The sequence below is a fragment of the Pollachius pollachius genome (genome assembly GCF_949987615.1).
Source record: "Pollachius pollachius genome assembly, chromosome: 10".
Lineage (NCBI taxonomy): Eukaryota > Metazoa > Chordata > Actinopteri > Gadiformes > Gadidae > Pollachius > Pollachius pollachius.
Genome location: NC_136943.1, coordinates 13,348,467 through 13,368,166, shown reverse-complemented (window position 1 = coordinate 13,368,166; position 19,700 = coordinate 13,348,467).

Genomic DNA, 19,700 nt, shown 5'->3' with positions numbered 1-19,700 from the left:
TGTGTGTGTGTGTGCGTGTGTGTGTGTGTGTGTCTGTGTTTGTGTGCGTGTGCGTGCGTGTGTGTGTGTGTGTGTGTGTGTGTGTGTGTGTGTGTGTGTTAATGTGGGTGTTTTATTGCATTGTATTTATTTTTGTACGTAGATTTCCAAATGATTTTGGATCGATACGGATTGTAAGTAATAATAACAATCCATTTCTTGTTTCCACATTCTGTATATGCTGTGAGCAGCAAGACCACTGATCAACAAGATGTGAAGCTGAAACCCAAATACCACTTCTGGGACTAGTGACAGGTCAGAGGGTGTTCTGTGTTGGACTTTGAGGCTTCGCTCGGAGAGAGAGTGCCACGTTCTCCATAGAGATCCTTCCTACTGTGTGTGTTTGTGTGTGTGTGTGTGTGTGTGTGTGTGTGTGTGTGTGTGTGTGTGTGTGTGTGAGAGAGTTTATTGCTGTCTGCTTGTGTATGCGTGTGTGTGTGTGTGTGTGTGTGTTCGTGTGTGTGTGTGTGTGTGTGTGTGTGTGTGTGTGTGTGTGTGTGTGTGTGTGTGTGTGTGTGTGTGTGTGTGTGTGTGTGCGTGTGCGGACGAGTGTGAGGGAACTTCAGCCAACCCAGACATCTTGTGTGGTAGATTGTGAAGCAGGCACCCGGGAGCCATCTGCAGCTCGGAGACACCAGCCCCCAGCCGCCAAGCTGGACCACGCGCGGCCCGCTTCTGGTGTCTTTTTCGTTGTTGTTCATCTTCACAAAAGACAAACGAAAAAAAAAGAGATGAAGAAAATCAATTCTTTTTTTTCGCTCCAAGAATAAGGTTTGGCAGTTGATCGCTGAATTGTATTTTGGGTTAGTCTTTCCAAAATGCAATTTTTTTTTTTATTAACTCATTCTTGAATGCTCTTTTTGCCATTTTCTATTCCCAAATTCTCCTCCAGGCTCTTTCCCTTCCTCTTTTTCCTCCTCTGTCTCCTCCCCAACTTCTCCTTCCACTCCAACCTGCCTTGTGAAGACCACCGCTCACCTCACTTCTCCCCCTGCCCGCCTCGGCTGAGGAGGGCCGAAGGGGTCCGCTAGTATGGATGCAGCTTCAGGAGCAACCAAACCTCAGACCTTGTCCCGTTTGAAGCCCCTTCAGAATCCAGAGCTCCCAGTCGTTTCCAGCGTTCCACATCTGGTGTTTCCGGTTCTGTTGGTTCCGTGCTGACGATGTTCCGGTACACTTTTAACGCCATACTAGAGTGGAGGAGGTAATCAGAGGTGCTTTAAAAATCTGCGAACATAGGCGACCGTTCGCAGCAAGCGCATTGACTTTAAACAATACAATTTGAACGATTTTTAGAAAACGTTTGTTTTAAACTGTAAACAAACTGTAAACAAACAAATGGCGACAAGAAAGGCCATTGTATTAGCTGCAGCCTCCATGATAATTGACGAGTTTACAGAAGAAGGTCTAGAAGTTGTCGATGTCGTAGAAAGTATACTGCTTATACTGAAAGTATAAGGAATTTGGACAATTCAAGAATAGAGGGCAACGTCACCGAAGTTGTGCCCACTTACTGCGATGTCATGTTCAGATCACATTTTAGGATGCACACGACATCAGTTGAAGTAAGGGTGTAGATAGGCTATATTAAATGATTTATCAATTGCTTTATGTGTAGGAAAGGAATTAATGTTAATCTCCATCTGGGAGCACATCTCTTGCAGTCCGTGATCCATGTCTGCTTGCGGAGAACTACCTCTTCAGACAGTTTGCCTATGTTCGCGAACGTTTGAAGACATCGACACGCTTAAGAGAACATGTTTCAAATCGTTCGCGAGCTTTCGCCTATGTTTGCGACTTTGAGCGCACCTCTGGTCGGGCCAAGGTGCCTGTGTTCTGGTCCAATGATGATCTGTCTGGCCTGAATCTCTCCTCTTGTTACCAATGCTTATGCAAGAAATCTGACAGTCGAGGGTAATAGGGGACACTCGCAAATGCGTCTCTGTGTCTTGGTGGGAATTGAGTAGCTCTCAGGTGCTGCTGGCGACAGGAACTATGGTTGAGATAAACGCACAAGAATCGTCTTAGCTCATCTCTTTTCATCTCTTTCCCCTGCACTAGCCTAGTGCAGGGGAAAGAGATGAGCTAAGACGATTCTTGTGCAGTGGAACTCTAGGACGTTGCATGACCTAATGCCACTAGGTCATGCAATGTCCTAGAGTTCCACTGATGTTACAACATCACAGTAGCAGAATGAATGCATATGTTTTTACTCCCTAGTTTATCTAGAGGTGTTCTCAGACCATTTCGTGTGACTGCACTTTAAGTAATAAATTAATTGATTGATTGATAGTTAACTGTGTTTTTGTAAGTGTATGCTATGTTACAGCTTGTTTGTGGGTGTGTTTATGTGGGGGAGGTTGTGGTATACATGTGAATGTGTGTCTTGCAGCGTGTGCACATATTTCTCAGTTTTAAAGCATACGTGTGTGTGTGTGTGTTTTTCTTAGCATGCGTGTGTGTGTGTGTGCGCATGCTTGGTGTGTGTGTGTGTATGCGGTGCTGCCTGCTTCCTGGTGTTGTTTAGGAAGCGGCTGGGCAGGTGATGGTGACGCTACACCTGCGGTGGCGGAGCTAACAGTCACACCTCCGGGAGGCAGGTGGGAAGCCACTAACAACAACCTGCACACAGCCTCCTCCTGAAACACACCTGCACAGTATTGTGCTCCTGTTTGGGAGTAAGACATCACTACCTGTCTGAAACTGTGTGTCTGTGTGTGTGTGTGTGTGTGTGTGTGTGTGTGTGTGTGTGTGTGTGTGTGTGTGTGTGTGTGTGTGTGTGTGTGTGATTGTTTGTGTGTGTATATATATATGTGTGTTTGTGTGTGTGGGTGTGTGTGTTTGTTTGTATATGTGTGTGTGTATGTGTGTGTGTGTGTTTGTGCAAATGTGTGTGTGTGTGTGTGGGGGGGGGGAGCTAAAGTTAAACAGTTGTTTGCTGCGAGAAGGGATCTCATCTCTTGAACGGGATCGAAGGTGGCAAACGGATGTGTGTCATCTCACATTTATATCACCTCTCATACCATCATCACGTGTGTTTGTGTGTGATTGTATGTGTGTTCTTGATTTTGTGGGTGTGTTTGTGGGTGTGTGTTTGATTGTGCTCGAGCCACGCAAATGCATTTTTGTGTGTGTGTGTTTTACTTTATGTGTGTGTTTGTGTGACCAATCAGGAACTCCATGCATTATGAGGCAGTATTACGACTGGTTCCTTTAATTAAATATGAGAGGCGATATACTGTGCACCTCTTAGTCCTTGTACCCATAATCCTTTACTGCTGTTGATTGATATTCTACAAGACAGGTGTTTTGGGGGTGGAGAGATGGAGGGATGAAGAGAGAGAGAGAGAAAGAGAGAGGGGTGCGATGGAGAGAAGGTGTGACATGCTTACCTTGTTGACACCTCTGATAAGATAGCTGAGGTGTGTTTTATGTGTGTGTGTGTGTGTGTGTGTGTGTGTGTGTGTGTGTGTGTGTGTGTACGTGTATGTGTAGGTACCACACTGTCTTTGTATGTGTGTGTGTATGTGTGCATGTGCCGAATATATGTGTGTTTGAGTGTGTGTGTGCGTGCGTGTATGTGTGTGTGGGGGTATGTGTGTGTGCTGATGAATAATTGATTGGACCATTGCTAGAAGATATGAATGTCTGTTGGTCTGACTGAACGCATAGCCTTTTGATGACATCACAAAATCGGGAGAATAATATGTGCACAAACCTGAAATCAAAAATAACATCTGTTTATAGATGCAACCTGCACTTAATCGACTGAGGAGCAAAACAATCCTTTATTGAAACAAGCCATAAACTATTAAATCAGAGTACATGGGTATTGGGTTAATGAGGCTAGTGCTTATTATTTCGCTGGTCAAAAGTTCCATAAAGGACTACAGCATGATTCTGGATTTCAATTGTTACAATTACAATATACAAGTTTACAATAGCCTCGATTAAAAGGTCTATGCCAAATGTTATTCAAGAACTAACTTAAACACTGTCAGACTCCTCCTTCAATGAGGATAGTTGGCAGTTGCCGAATCGCCATTGACATCTTTTAAGGTTGAAAATGCGTAAGTGTTTACTGAGAAGTTAAGTATGTGCAGACATAAGACATAAATGTGTGCAGTCACAAAAGGTCTTATATATTGTGATGTCAAATCACAAATGCTTCCATTTTGGAAGCATAGGGGCATCGGAATGTTAGCTAATGTGCTGGTAATAAGGTTGTCTCTGTTTTTTTGTAATTACAAAATATTTGTCATTATGGGAAGGTATTGTTATGTTTGGAACTACCATCACGTTTCTCAAGTGAGACGTGGCCAATACAGTTGTCATTCTCTAGGTTAAGGTATGTTTACACTTATTGAGGAACTCCCCCCAAATGGCGGAATATCTGCAACAAAAAATCCATGGTGCAATCTGAGGTACAAGCCCTATAATTGCCAGACCTAAGAAAGGGATTCCCAAGCACCTAGAGGTTGGGAGAAAAACAGTCTTAAGTAAGCTAACAATTGTCATAATATTACCGACTGCTAACAACATGTTCTACCCTCCCACCCTTTGCTCTACCCGAGGATTCAGCTGTGATAGGGCCAAACCTGTGATTGTTGTCTGGGGTCTGGTTGCTCTAAACACTGCTGTGAACACATTATGATGGCAGCCATTAAATATATATTTCCTAGGAACTGAGCGGCAGCAGCAGAGCGGTGCGTATTCGCCGCCCACCCTCTCTTATATCTGGGCTTCTTCGGAATCTGTTTTCCTTCGCTAAATTGGCTCGTCAGACACCCTTCCTCCTCGCTTCTCGTCTCATTTAAAAAGTGAGAAATTATAATTATCTGAATTATGCCTTTAATGATGCGTTAATTAGAGTCATGGAGTGAGATTATCCTATGAATTTTTACTTGTGAAATCCTTTCAGAGTCACAGGATAGAGAGAAAGAGAGAGAGGGAGATAGAGGGACAGAGAGGGAGAGAGAGAGAGAGAGAGAGAGGGAGAGAGAGAGAGAGAGATAGGGGCGAGAGAGACATTACGGGAGGGATTAGGTAGAGAGAGATGGAGAGACCAAGAAAGAGGGGGCAGAGAGAAGAAAAACGGAGAGGAAGAAACAGTGTGAGAGAGGAAGAGAACAGAAAAAGAGGGATTGAGAGAGGCAGGGAGAGAGGGAGAGAGGAGAGATGGAGAGAATGTTGCTGTGCGCGCTGATTAGCACACCAGTAAATAACAGAACAGATTGTGGTGCATATGCTTACGATTACAACTTTTTGATGCAGCACTTTAAACTCACACCCACCGTCTTGTATTGGCACTTCCCAACGTGGGTTTTTTATAGCAGTCCAGTCATCTAGTTACATATTTCCCTTCTCAACTCCCATTTGTCACATGTAAGCAATTATATGCTCTCTTCTTGTTTGTTGACTGGCGTTGGTTAAGCTGCTAAGTAACGTAAAGACACTTGAGGGAAGGGCCTTGACAGTCCAGGGAACATACACTTTGTCTCCTAGATAGGTTGATTCTTCCTGATTTTTTTATGACGGGAAACAAGAACATCACACCTTGACTGGTACATGACAACATGGCTTACTCCACGGCCGTTCTTTGGGTCATGTAACACCATCCGAAGCATGCTAGTGTAAAGACAGTTTTTAATTCAAGTACTTCCACTGGGTGTTTTGGATCGTGTACAAGAGTGTTCGACATCCAAGCGGAAAGGTACCGGGGTTCCTACTGTAACGTCTGCAAACAACCGAGACATCCTAGAGCTAAAGGCCCTCTCATCCACCTATTCCTTGACGTCATTTATCTGAATTCACTGTGAGTCACTTTTTGATGAAAGCCAAATACGGGTTCTGGCTGTTGTTTTGACAGAGTTGGTCAATGGACCTGTAGAAGAAATTGTTGAAACATTCAGATGACAACATAAAATAGTTGATCTAAGGCAGCTAGCACAAATCTTATTCTAAACGGTACATCTGCTAGTTTGCTGTCATAGCACATCATGTTATATTATATATTATTATACTTTCCATACCCACCAACATCGAAGAGCATCATCCATTTTCTGCCCAACTTATTCTGTCTCGCCAGACTAATGAGAAACCCAGAAGGGACGTACAATAATTACCTGAAACCACATCAAAAGCAAACACTGTTTCATTTGCCTAAAGTTTGCCTGGAATTTTACTATGGCGAGAACTGTTTGGAAGCTTCAACCAAAGGATTATGAAAACCACAACATTTCCTCGCTTTGATCGGCAATATTACTTTCTGTGCAAGTACTTAAATTCTTTATCCTTTAACAAATGAATGTTTAATGGAGGTACTATAAAGTTATATTAGTAATCATATAATTGTGCCACTGTGAAACAGTTACATTTCTTTTCACTAATAGCATTGACATGGTCAAGATACTGATGATGATGATGGTGATGATGATGATGGTAGCGATAATGATGATGATGATGATGATGGTAGCGATAATGATGATGATGATGGTGATGATGATGATGATGGTAGCGATAATGATGATGATGATGGTGATGATGATGATGATGATGATGGTAGCGATAATGATGGTGATGATGGTGATGATGATGATGGTAGCGATAATGATGATGATGATGGTGATGATGATGATGATGATGATGATGCTAGCGATAATGATGGTGATGATGGTGATGATGCTGATGGTAGCGATAATGATGATGGTGATGATGATGATGATGATGATGATGATGATGATGATGGTAGCGATAATGTTGATGATGATGATGATGATGATGGTAGCGATAATGATGATGATGATGGTGATGATGATGATGATGATGATGATGATGATGGTAGCGATAATGAGGATGATGATGATGATGATGATGGTAGCGATAATGATGATGATGATGATGATGATAGCGATAATGATGATGATGATGATGATGATGATGATGATGATGATGGTAGCGATAATGATGATGATGATGATGATGATGATGATGATGATGATGGTAGCGATAATGATGATGATGATGGTGACGATGATGATGATGGTAGCGATAATGATGATGATGATGGTAGCGATAATGATGATGGTAGTGATAATGATGATGGTGATGATGATGATGGTAGCGATAATGATGATGGTGATGGTGATGATGATGATGATGATGGTGATGATGATGATGATGGTAGCGATAATGATGATGGTGATGGTGATGATGGTGATGATGATGATGATGGTAGCGATAATGATGATGTGATGGTGATGATGATGATGGTAGCGATAATGATGATGATGGTGATGATGATGATGATGATGGTAGCGATAATGATGGTGATGATGGTGATGATGGTAGCGATAATGAGGATGATGATGGTGATGATGATGATGATGGTGATGATGATGATGATGGTAGCGATAATGATGATGGTGATGGGGATGATGGTGATGATGATGGTAGCGATAATGATGATGGTGATGGTGATGATGATGATGATGGTAGCAATAATGATGATGCCAACACAGTGGTGATCTATTAAGTATCCTACATCGCAGTTGACGCAACCCATTCTAAAATATTCATATAATATTCATATATCTATATATCTTTTTTACCAAGTTGAATGGTTTCAGATTCACTTACAAAGCATTTGAAAGTAAATCATACTATTCCTCCGTAAAATCACTGAACAGGGTTGTTGATTATGATTGGTATGAACAATACAATGTTTGATATTGAATGACACACATCAGGTTATAGCACACTTACCTGTGTCGTTCAAGGACAATCTATCCCTGTGGAATATAAACCCTTATCTAGTTTTAACATGTGATCCTGCTCAATATTAAAGAGATGCCTTGTTGCTAGACCTTCGTTTATTTTCTCACCTCAACTGTTAAAGTCTGGCGAGGAAACAGACCAACTCCATAATTAGTTTGAGCATATCTGCTGAAGTATAATTCCCTGTATAGGGTCCCAGGGGTGCCAGCTGAAAGCAGAGACAGACGAATATTGAAGCAGGCAGAAGGGCATCCAAAGCAGTGTGCTGGCTCATTGCTTTTATGTAAAACACAATATTAGCCTTCTTGGTATAGGGCTGGTTGTTGAGATTTACATGGGAGAGCAGGACGAGAGACACTGCTCTCCTCCTTGACCCCAGAGGACAAGTTCAGGTATCCTTTACAGGCAGAGTCCCATTAAAAGACATGTTTTGCATTATCTTGAGTAGCAAAGATTTTGTTTTGGCAGATCCATGGACATTGGAGGAATTGGGTAAAAGGCCTATTGTTCAGTAGTGTGGTACACTAATGGTGTAAGCAGTATTACATAGTAGTGTGAGGTGTGCAGGTTCCTGATAACGTACTCCCTGTTGTATTCTGCGTAACCATAGTGGAGCTGGAATATTAACTGATTGCCATAGGTTGAGGGTTTTGTATATTAGCTGAAGACAGATTTGACTAGCCCCTTCCTTTGCATTGCCGTAAACAAACTTCATTTGTGTTTTCAATTCTATCATTACCTCTAATGTAATCTATTAGAATAAAAAAATATGTTAAATTATATTAGTCCCAAAATACCTTATTATATTTCCTATCACAATATATGCCATTGCTCTACGTATCATATAGTACTATCATGTATCACATATTCTAACATAAACATATCATCCATCATTCACACAGCTTGTGTTACCTCGTATCCTATTTTAAGCCGCTCTAGGCTTTAGTGAACTCTGCCTCAAGCTTCTGTAATGAAGAGTTCTTATTTTGTAGTGACAGGAGCTAAGAGCTCTTATTTTTTGCATTAATTTCCCCATAAACACCGTCAGTGATTCAAACCGACCAGTTGTTTGCACAGCCTCTCCATCTCTAGGCAAAATGCTAACCCACAATTAGTAACCCCACACTCTCACACACACTGTTTTGACAGTATGTGCAGTGCTCAAGTTATCAGTGTGACCTGTTCTAAATGGTGACTTGGAGGTTAGGGCTATATTCTGATTTGTTTTTTTGTAAGCGAGCAGCAAGAGACTTGGATGTTTCAAATGAAAAACACCACACAGATCAGTTAAGTTTGTAGACTGAGGTATGACGCTTCCACGGCAGGAAATAAACACTTGCTTTTTTATAAGATGGTACCACAGACGGGGAAATATAATTAGCAGTACTGTGTCAGCAGCCAGGTGCTCTTGCAGGGAGGTGATTAAGGATTACTTTATTTGCTCTGGGACTCTCATGTTGATGTGTGTGTTGCTGACACCGTTGAGGCAAATGCCGCTGAGTCTGCTTGTATGACGACACTCCAGCAAAAAACGTACTTCACGAGTGTATTGTATACTACACGTATACTCCAACGTACTTCACAAGTGTTTTGTATACTACACGTATACTCCAACGTACTTCACAAGTTTTTTGCATACTACACGTATACTCCAACGTGTGTCATGAGTGTATTGTATACTACACGTATACTCCAACGTATGTCATGAGTGTACTGTAAACCACACAACATATGGATGACTCAACTCGATGACAAACTTTAGGAGTATACTGCATGCTACACAACATATGACGACAACATTACAACATTACAACATACAACATTCAACTACTCTTATGACTAACCAACTACTACTATTGTAATAATACACAATATACATTGCCTATGCCTATTCTAAGAAATACATAAGGCCTACTCCTGTTCTAAAAACACAACAACCAATGCATAAGAAAACAAATGGAAGAGACAATACTAGACAACATGTCGTATAGTCGTGTTTCTGCGTTGGTTTTCACTCTGCTTTGACAATCTTCATAAAAATGCACGCACACGCACACGCAAATGTGTGAGTGTGTGATGACGGGCATGGCGCCACTGGCGGACCAACAGTGACGCGAGTATGGGGACAAAGAGCGCTAGCCACGGAGTGGCGGCGAACGCGCCACGACAAGAGTTCCACTGTTGCCGAGGCTCCAGGTTGCCGTGGCTGCAGGTTGGCAGAACTAAACGGACCGTGCAGGGAGCATTTGGGTAATCCCTGCTTTTAATAACCCCGGCTGGAGCGCTTTGAATCGGAGGCGGCCATCTTTGGCCAACCACTGTGACCATGGCCCCTTGTATCTGGGCCGGGCCCTCGGCCCCTAAGATCCACTGTTCAAACTCTGTGAGGGAAATGAACCTGCTAATTTGCAGGATGTGGTATACTCCTCCCTTTCCCCCCCCCCCCCCCGCATTTTAAACATGCATGGCTGCAGCCAAACAAGCCCAGATGGGGAGGTGGAGGGCAGGACAAAGGGTTCAGTTTCACTGTTTGAAAGGACAGAGCCGGGGGATGAGGCCTACTCCTAACCTGCTTGTACCTTTTAAACAAATTAGCTCTGCTGGCGGCCTAATTATGGCTGTGGCTTTGCGTCTTCATACCGGGGTCCGAGAGAGACGCTCTGGCTTGGCGATGGCCCCATCTTATTAAATACTATCTATGAAGATAACCAGTGTTGCGGCGATGTTAAGTCACTTTTAATCGATTAATAGAGAATATGTATGTTGTTGAAAAAAAACAAAACAAAAGATACATCAAAAAATATATTGAAAAAAAGAAAGTGAGATTTTTATTTCTTATGTTAAAAATCTTTCTTTAGATTGATTAAGTTACATTCAAATGTAACATTTGGATATTTTTAATTTCATTAGCTTGTAAAAAGATTTCCTATTGTCCCACCTGTATGCAGGCTAGAGCTACTTTGCATATGGGTGGTGAAGTCGCTGTAGACTTCTGTTACATCACTGGCAGTTCTAACCTCAAATCCTAGACCTCAAATCCTTTATCGGTTAGTCTAGTATGTTCCATGCATTTCTATACTATTGTGTTCTCTTTTCTATTTTCCCTAGAGTTTATATCTTGAGGCTTAAAGTGTGATAGTTAGTTATGAATGTTAAAGTGTTTGTGAATATAAAACAGCTCATTCTTGTTGCAGTAGCGGTAACACTTTTATTAATCTTGGATTGTGGCAAACGATTGCCTTTCCTCTGAGTCCCATTGGTTAGCTAATTGCAATTCCTTAGATACCATTTTAGTAATTGGTTACAGGTTAAAATAAGCACTACAGATAGATTGTGTGACTGCGTTCATCTCAACTTGTTAATTGTTGCAATATTCATTCTCTTTGTCTTGAATGTGATTAGCACAAAGCTAGCATTAAAGGAATTAAACAATATTTACACGTTCATTTCCGGTGCAAAGGAAAAAAAAGTGCATATCTTTCCATGAAATCCGCAGGTTTTCATTTTTCCTTCCGCGGAAAAATAACACTTTCCTTCCGCGGCGGACTCAGAATAGAAACATAGCCTACTTATGAAATATAACAAGTTGCACTTTCGCCCCGATTCCCCTCCTGTGGTACTCCCCACCACGCTGCAGAGACTAGCGCTGCGATGTCACATGGCTCCAGGCCACGAGGAACCACGGCAACGCTCGATGACGCTACGGCGAGAAACGCCCGCCACCGCCCGCCACGTGAAGTCAGATCGTCCCAGTTACAGGTGCGTTTATTGTGCATTCTTTGCTTGCCTTCTACGCCTCCTACTCTGTGTGTTGTTTTCTCCCCCAGACACACGTCGGTTCATGCAAATTAACTTCCATGAGATGTCCCCTCTACCCCCCCCTCCCCCCTCTTTTTTCTAACATTAATTAGCACAGTGCTAGCTTGCTCAATATTTAGTAACATAATTTTTAGTCCACGGATGTAGAAATTTTGCAGGATGTATCTTTAATTAGGCGCAGGTACATGCTAACGAGGAAGAAGCCGCTTGTTTGAATATAGAAATCTTCCTGTTCAGAGAGATTTAATTAGCGGTGACGAGACGTGGGATGGAAGCCAACGACGTCAGGCCAAGTGTTCATCTGTCTTAGAGTGTCGTGATCAACCCTTGCGTTTTATCGCACTTTTCCCCCTCGGCACAAAAGTACTATAAATCCAGTTGCCATGGATTCTGTGGTATTTTACAAAGTAGCAGTGAGTGCATGTCCTTCCATAATTCCAACATACAACTCAGATACAAACAAAAGCAAACGTAAAGATTACTTTATTTTCAATGACCCAAGCAAATAAAAAAAATAAAAAAGCAAATACTTTTTTTAAAATGCAGTTTTAAAAATTAACTAGCACAGTGCTAAATATAATAGTTTGCATAAATATATTTGTAGATATTGAGCTTCTTGACATTTGCACATTTACTTTTATTTCTCCAAATGTTACATTTTAACTTATAAGGTATGTAATAAACTCCAATCAAGCGAAGTAAGGTAAATATCAGGATGAGGATGTTTAGGTACAGCAGCCACCCAGGTCAACTCCTTCTGAGAGAGAATCAAGACCCAAAGTAAAACCGATAATAAGATACACTCACGTTTGCGTTAGCTGCAATTAGCACTCATTTTGGAATAAATGCTAAGAAGATGAGTTATTACTTCTGAGTCATTGCGTGTTACCAGAGAGCTCTCTGATTTTTTCTCTTTTTTTATAATCTTTTCAAATGAGAAATTCAAGTTACTACCAAAAATGTAATTACATTCAATAAATATAATAACCTTGTGAACTCACGTACGGCATAATTATACCTCTGCATTTAACAGCAGCCGTAGGTTAAGTGCACCGCTCCAAATATGTGAGTAGACCTCCAGGTCAGGTCAATGGACATCCCACTACATCTTTCATGCAATGTTTTCCGGTCCGGTTCAGATTTAGTTCATGTGTGTGCTACAACCTTTTCACATTATAAAGATCACCAGATGTCACTCAATCAGTGATTTTTGAACCGATAATACAAAAATAAAAGTTTGCCTTAATAACAGTAATTGTCATTTGTTCCTGCCCTCCCCTCATAGGCATACCTGAGCATTAACAACATTAATTCATATTCATCATTCAATAAACCTTACCCTTAACCTCTTTTCAGTTCCAACTTCTTGGAAACTAAGCAGCCACCTTACAGACACCCCCCCCCCCCCCCCCCCCCACATACACACACACACACACACACACACACACACACACCAATTGTTGATTTCCAGACAATTTACTTGAGTATTAAAAAAAATCCATCGAGGCCTCTGGTATCTCTTTTAACAGTACCACCTAAAAGACCAAAGATGAACAGATGAAGCAGACTTTAGTCAGACAGCCGAAATGCCTGCGGCCGTTTCTGTACCGATAATTAGCCCGGGTGGTAAAGGACATCTGTGCTGACTTGCACCCTGACAGGAAATTAATGACTGAGAAACTTCATATTTGCAACTTTACCAGAACTTGCTCACGTCATCCTCGACTGCCACAGGGCAAACAGAAAGCATCAGCTTCACTGCCTGTCTCAGTGGTCGGGCGATATGCCAGTTAGGAAGTGGTCCTTTCAAGTCGTTCCGCTGTCCGCCTGGTCTCCGCCCACTTGCAGCCAGAGTTGCCTCACTCTGTAAAGCAGTCTTTACTATACCTTTTATATAGTTATACGAAAGGAGATTCCTTCTTCAAGATGGTAGTCTTTTGCCGCTGTGATTATGAGGGTTCCTGTGATGCACAGCTGACAGATTAGCCTCCATGTAGACTACCCAGCAAGAAGCAGCTCATATTCTGACAGCATCACATCACAGGTGGTAGCCACAGCATTATCATAGTGTCGAAAATAGTTCCGAAAATATCTTTGTGTTTGTAGCCAGATTACAAATTTGGCACTCGTTTTGAATAAGAGACTATTTGGAGCATATTAAAAATCTTTGGAAGATGATTCAAAGTGTTTTTTTTTGTGTTTTGGTAGTTGTTATGTGTGTGTTTCTATCTCTCTAGATATGATGAACAACACAACAGCAAGCTGCCAGCTCAGCTGTTTTAAGAGTGCTTCTAGGGGTCCATAATCTGATAGTTTCCATTGCTCTGGCAACTGAAACCTGACATGCCAACATGTTTGTGATGAGTGTGAATATCTGTTTGTATTCTAAATATGCCTGTAATTGGTGTTTATATATTTTCATTTGGTCTCGTTCACTGGTGCAGCAAGTCTGACCACATTGCTCTGAGTCGCCTGCAGTGCAAGTGTGTGTGTGCCACCATGTGAGCTTGGTTATGTGATCATTTTCAGCTAGTGAACTGAATTAGCTTTAAATTCCAGAGACCAACAATGTTAGATAAGTTAAATACCTATTAGAAGTTCACATAGAAGTTGGATTGAATCACTTTTTATCCAGTGTAGATATAGTCAACTAAACGGTTCACTGAGTTAGGAAGATGAAATGTGATTACATGTGGAGAAAAGCACCAGACAAGGTCGAGTGCTGAGCTTGATGTGTTCTTTATTTTTAATGTAGGCCTGTGGATCACCAAGGGGTAAGGCGTCTGCTATTATGTTCAGTAATTCTGTGTAATCATCGCAATCATTCTTGCTCCCAATTAAAGCATCCCACGTATTTAATTTCTTAACAGTCATTACACTTAATTAGAGCTCTTTCTGTTGCATAAAAAAAAAAACAATCAATTTCCCGTCGAGTCCTGCGGCCGGGCAGCACCCTGTTATCGAGCGCCGACCCCCTCCTCTCCCTCCGTTGACTCCCAGCAAATCAGCGGCGTCCGTGCAGGTGGCGGTCCTACCCGACGCTCGCGTAGGTAGAACCGGCCCGAGGCGCTGAACTGGGATCGGTTCCCAACTCACCCCAGCCAGGCCTTCCGCTCCAACCGGGGACCCGTGAAACTGACCTCGGAGCGGCATCGAGGGGCCTCCTCCGCCAGCCAGAGAAGAACGAGCTCTTCCAGTCTGTAAAACGTCTTGCCAACTGCTCATTAGGCTGTCATGGAGACCTTAAATCAAACCTCTCGCACGGAGTCTGGGCATGGCACCACCAAGGGCCTCGGCAATTTCGCCATTTCGGCTACAAATCTTGTCGGGTCGTTATTTTCAAGCCCTCACGCATCACTTGTTGGCGGGATGGGGGATGCACGGCTGATCATGATGGATGCTTTTAGGGGAAATCAAGGGGTCCCCCCCCCCCCCACCAACCGATCAAGAGCAAAGCAGGTTTAATTATCTCGTCCGTGACGTGAGTCAGGTCTTTCAGAAAGCAGACAGACGAAGTGGTTGTTTTTTTCCTTGTTTGCTCTGCGTGATGTCCCACTGCAATGTAGGTCGCTGTTAAGTAGTCTGTCACATCAATCACCTTTCTTTTCATAATGCCAGTTATGTCAGGGTTTAGATCGGATCATTTATTACCATGTGTCAAATAAAATGTAGTGGATAAGCTATGAACATGAATCACCATCATCTTATGGCTTCAATTCATATAGGCCTATCGTTTTATCCCCGCATTGCACCGAGCATGTTTCGGAATGTTCGTTTCTTTATATTTGATTTTCAAACGTAAACTAACTTCACTTTGAAAATTATTCAACAGGTTAAATGGATATGAAGGGACATTCCCACAATAACAGCATCATTTTCCCGGTATCAAGCCGCGTAAGGGAACTGTCCACCCGTAAGGCTCTGTTGTAATTAGGCCTCTGTGTTTGAAGGAGAAAGTCGGAGAGGTGGAACAGGAATTAACTGAAGTGGAGGAAATCCCCTCCACGAGATCTGACACCCACACCCCCGAGACACCCTTTTACCGTACACAGGGAGTCACACACACACACACACAAACACACACACACACGCACGCACGCACGCACACGCACGAACACACTCACGCGTGCACGCACACACAAACGCACTTGAGCACACACACTATCTCTCTCTCTCGCTCTCTCTCTCTCTCTCTCTCTCTCTCTCGCCGTCTCTGTTTCACACTCACAAGCACGTGTGATAAAGTAAGTGTGCATTAAATAAAGATATTCAGTGTATGTGGATCAGTATTTCTAGGAGTAGCCTACTTTTATTTTTTTTGATAAAATTGTACAAAGGTTTTGTATTTGTCGATGATATGTTGGTTGGCCTAAGCAGGTCTTCTGAAAATGCCTGAAACTTGGTATGCAGGCCTTTTTTCGCATGCTGAATATTTTGACTCTTGGCCCCATAAAGTCTGTCTTGATTTATGTATTCTGTACTGTGATATATTTTTTAATCAACCACTAGTGCAAATAACCCAACTGTTGGTACATATGCTCTTTAGACACGTCTGATGAAAAGATATACAAGGAATTTTGATTGCATTAAACACTGCGCAATTATACTGATATCAAAATGTTGCAATATTCAAGCAATCACAATTCCGCAGATTATTCAATCAACGTTATCACATAAAAGCCCCCCCCCCCCCCTTAAGAAATTACAAAGTTTGGATCGTTAGCTCAAAAAAACGTCACAGTGTAAATATGAATGAATTTGAATGATTTATTTTTTTATTATTGTGTCATGCATTAGCGTGCCCAGCCCACAAGGGCTTAAAAGACACCATTATAAAACCTAGACAGACCAAAAACCAAAAGTAGATGCTAAACAATACTAACATTAACGATATAAACCATCCTGACGTTTCATCCAGACTTTGGTAACAAAAGAGGCTAACTTATAAACATTTAAGATAAACAAACATTCCATCCTGACATCATCATCACTCCAAAATATTTCAGGGTTTTGAGCAAACAGTTCATTCACAAAAGGTGGGCTTAGTTCATCATAGAAGGGACAGTATAAAAGAAAATGAGATTCATTCTCCACTTCTTGTAAATCAAAAAGTTCACAAAGTCTCTGTTCTTCTGGGATATTTTAAAATCATAAATAAATAAAAATAAATGCTAAGCTAAGCGCTAATGCTCAGAATTACAAATAAACGGCATTGGCTCTTAAACAAGGACTCGGATTCATCCGAATAATTAAGTCTTGTTTACACTTCAGACAATGTTTCACGCATATTTCCCCGAGTTAGAGAAAAACAATCTAATAATGTTAAATATGCTCCAAAATCCAGTTTTTAAACCGAGCATATTCTGAAAGTCTAATCTGTCTATTTCAACGAGTTGTAAAGGGACGATAATGTCGTCCCTTTACATTGGAACAACGACCATAAAGTTGTTGAGAACTTTTGCCATTTTCTATTTTATAGAATTATATTTTATTGTATTTTTATTGGTCTATAGAACTACAATCTGAGCGACAACTTCTCCCGCCGAAAGCAGTAGGGCTGACGTCATGCAGCGACCTAGGATATCGTCGACCTCAAAGGGCGGTCATTGTTGCATGGCGGTGCATGTGGGCTGTGCATACCTAGAGACTGCTTGCAGTTTTAATGTAGGCTACAATTATATTCGTCTCTTCGTTCACTCAGTCTTTTCTGATCCTAAATATATGAATCAATATTATTTTATTGGGCGATATATTAGTCATAGCCATCAATACTAAGAGATCAGAAGTGGATAAAAAGTAGCTCTGCGATAATGCCACTGTGCTGCTATGAAGTGGTAAGAACTATTATAGTCGTAGAATGCTACAACATATACATAATAAAAGCTTTCCATATTTTTATTTCATTGTTTTGAATTGGCCAAGCGAAAAATCAATTGAGCAATGTTCATTTTGATGTTTTGTTGTAGTCACTGTTTCCCTGTGTTAGTTACGACACGTTGAGTTACGACCAATTTGAAGCAAGACATGATGAGCACCCAAGTGACCACTGAGCAAATATGACCCAATGTAAATCCTTCAGTCTGGTGACATAGGTCGTCAGACCAACAACCCAGCCAGCTAAACCCATGATTATGTTCTTGTTCTATTGTGCAACAACGTGTCTCTTCTCACTTTATTCAACACATTAAATCAAATGAGCTCTCGGCTCGCTCACACGAGTCCTTATTCGGCAGAAAACAATATTATTTTTGAACTGTGTGCTTTTAAAACTGCGGCGTTGATGAGTGTGATTGTTTAACGACAGGGTTTGATGTTAATTGCTTTTATTTTCAGCAATTAACTGGATTCGGATGATTAGGGTTGATGGCGAGAGGTCGACGCGGGAAAGGCTGCCTAATTCGCTCCGTTGATTTAACCCGACGTTTTATAGCCTGCGACCCGTTTTCCACACAATAATAACATTCGCGTCAAATACTCGCGCTCGCAACAACACACAAACGCACACACGCACACACACGCACACACACGCTCACGCACACACATAAATACCCCTCCCCCCACAGTGATTATCGCCAAGAGGTATAATGGAATATCTAATTGAAGCGCAATTTGGACGAACAGGCCTATTCAATAATTGTAGGTTGTATTTGATTGGATGATTAAAACAATTGGCACCATAGATTAAGCTATGTTTGAGCGTCCTTATGAAAGACAAAAGACGCGAGAGTCTTTGCTTGAGAAACCAGCAGAGACAGAAACCACTAAACAGGTCCCATTGGCTATGGGAATTATTTCACCTGGCGGCCATCCGGCTCCACCCTGGTTTTAAACGCTGGATCGGGGAACACGCGTTTAGAGCCAAGATGGCCGTTATAAGGCCCACACAAAATCCACATCAGTCCATCAAGCAGTCAGTGAATTTAAGTTAATGTAGAGTTAAGTGGTCTAATGAAACACGAACTTGCATTGGTAAACATCTGATAATGAAATGATCGCTCTTGTCTTGTTTTTAGTGCGTGCATGTTATTCTTTGTGTAGGCCTATACGCGCGAACACAGCCTTATCCATCCTTCTCTATCGGTGAGTTATCGTTGCTCGCGTCTCTAACCATGCGCTCGTTTGGAGAGTAACGACTCGAGTAAACGGGTTATTATTCTCTATAATAAACCAAAACACAGACAGCGGCGGCACCTGCGAATCAACAGCTCCCAGCAACCCCGAGAAGCCTGAGAAGCCAGACTCCGTGCGCCCAATTAGGACGCACCAACACGACTTTGCTCATACATTATTCTTCACAGTTTACGTGCATATCTGCGTATAATGAGACTGTCTATTGTAGAAAGGTGATGGGTTTATTTGGTTTCTCACACCTCTCAATAGCTCGGGGCCCGATGCATCAGCAGGTGTAAATCACGAGCCAGGAAGGTGACTAGAATTCATTTTCCGAGCGAGTGAGGAGCCCGCTGTGTTGAAGTCCCCGCAGACTAACATAGGCTACATCTTATACGGCATCACGATGACGGGAAACTTGTTGGAGAGATTCAAACCGAACCTGTAGTTTGGTGGTCGGTTCTGGAGTGGAACAGTCAGGCCTGGTAAGCCTCATGGATTTGGATCTGCTTCGTGTTGTCCTCATTTATAATTGCGCTGATAAGACTCGAACAAAGATACAGAAAAAGTGTTTGAGTGTCGATACATTTGGCCCGTAGCCTACTCTTGGCAAGAGCATTAATGTTTGTTTTAAGTGTTAATCGGGATGATCGGGATTGCATGAAACGAGAAGAGGGATGAGACAGACGGACGGTGAGAGCAGTAGTAAACAATAGACTATAAACGTATGCTGCATTAAAAAACTATAGCACATTGTGATATTGATATTTGGGGATATTACTAATTATTAGGACCCACTAATTTGCGGTCTAAGGGGATGGTTATAACAGGTGCTTTAGGAATAGCAGGTGTTTCGCCTGATGCAGGCCTCTGAGTTCCCTTCCTGAGCATACTGGCTCCCCGACCGGTGCTAGAGACAGCTCCCTGAGCACGATATTCTCTTTGTCTGCTCGAGC